Source organism: Pipistrellus hanaki, assembly GCF_964339955.1.
Source record: "Pipistrellus hanaki genome assembly, chromosome: 3".
NCBI classification, from domain to species: domain Eukaryota; kingdom Metazoa; phylum Chordata; class Mammalia; order Chiroptera; family Vespertilionidae; genus Pipistrellus; species Pipistrellus hanaki.
In genome coordinates this window covers 56385113-56386490 of record NC_140505.1, presented here as the reverse complement: position 1 = coordinate 56386490, position 1378 = coordinate 56385113, and the positions used below count along the sequence as shown (strand labels likewise).

General features: G+C 43.9%; 1 pseudogene across 1 annotated transcript; it reads right to left on the bottom strand.

Annotated features, from left to right (window-relative positions):
- Positions 1-624: 624 nt before the first annotated feature.
- LOC311620299 (peptidyl-prolyl cis-trans isomerase A-like) lies at positions 625-1120 on the bottom strand (annotated as a pseudogene). The gene has a single exon. The product of its transcript is annotated as a peptidyl-prolyl cis-trans isomerase A-like (transcript).
- Positions 1121-1378: the final 258 nt, after the last annotated feature.

Sequence of the window (1378 nt, the reverse complement as noted above, 5' to 3'; positions counted from 1 at the left end):
CCATGTTGGGACCGTGACTTGCCTCTCACATTACACTCCCTGACCCCGTTGTTTTAAAGGCACTGCTTCTCACACCATTCTTCTCAGATAGACGCAAGCCTTTTCATTTGATTTTTTTTTTCTTTTGCCTCTTTCCCAATGTAACCAATCACCAAGTCCTATGGATACTTCTTCTCCCAAAGCTTCTCTGATTCTAAGCTTTTATTTATTATGATTGCCTGAATTTGGGTTCTTATTTTCTTATTTCCAAAAATCCCCTGCTTCCACCCCCAGTTCCATTCTTTCTAATTTGTCCTAAGCAAATGCTTGAGCAATCTTCCTTGAAGCTCTGCTGGATTGAATTGTATTTCCTTGCACAAACTTCTTCCATAGCTCCTTGTCTGTAAAAAGATTTTTTTTTTTTTTTTTTTTTTTACAAACAACTGTTTAGTTTTTATTTAATAATCCTAAACTTAACTCTACAATCCAGCTGGACTGGGAAGGGTAAGGAAATTATGGAACCCAATGAACGGTGCGAGAGCACAAAGATTATAGAATATCCCAAGCAGATGGGGGTGAAGGGGTGCTCTCCTGAGCTACAGAAGGAATGGTCTGGTGGTTACGATACAACACAAGTCAAATTTGTTAGAGTTGTCCACAGTCAGCAACGGTGATCTTCTTGCTGGTCTTCCGTTCCTGGACCCAAAGCGCTCCATGTCTGTCACAATATCTATGCCTTCTTTCACCTGCCCAAATACCACATGCTTGCCTTCCAACCACTCAGTCTTGACAGCGCAGGTGAGAAACTGGGGACCGTTTGTGCTAGGTCAGGCATTTGCCATGGATAAGATGCCAGGACCTGGATGTTTCAGGATGAATTTCTTATCCTCAAATTTCTCCCCACAGATGGACTTGCCCCCTGTGCCATTATAGTGTGTGAAGTCACCACCCTGGCACGTAAATCCTGGAATAATTCTGTGAGAGCAGGAACCTTTATAACCAAATCCTTTTCCCCAGTGCTCAGAGCACGGAAGTTTCCTGCTGTCTTTGGAACTTCGTTTGCAAACAGTTCAAAGGAGACTTGGCCCAAGGGTTCACTGCCATAGAAAGCAATGTCGAAGAACATGGCGGGGTTCACCATGGCTGGTCATGGGCAGCTCTGGACTGTGGCGTCTGCAAAGGGCAGCAAAAACAGATTTTGTTAAATATCTCACCAGGGCATTGAAAGCTTTTGTCATTTTGGTTCTAATGACTTCCCAGCCTCGTGTGAACTCATCTCCAGCAAGTCCTTCTACACGGAATGCCCTTCCTATCTCTTGCTTACCCATCAAAATCCCAACCATCTCCCAAGGCTAGACTGAGCACCTCAATTCTTCCAGAAAGACTTTTCTGATCACCT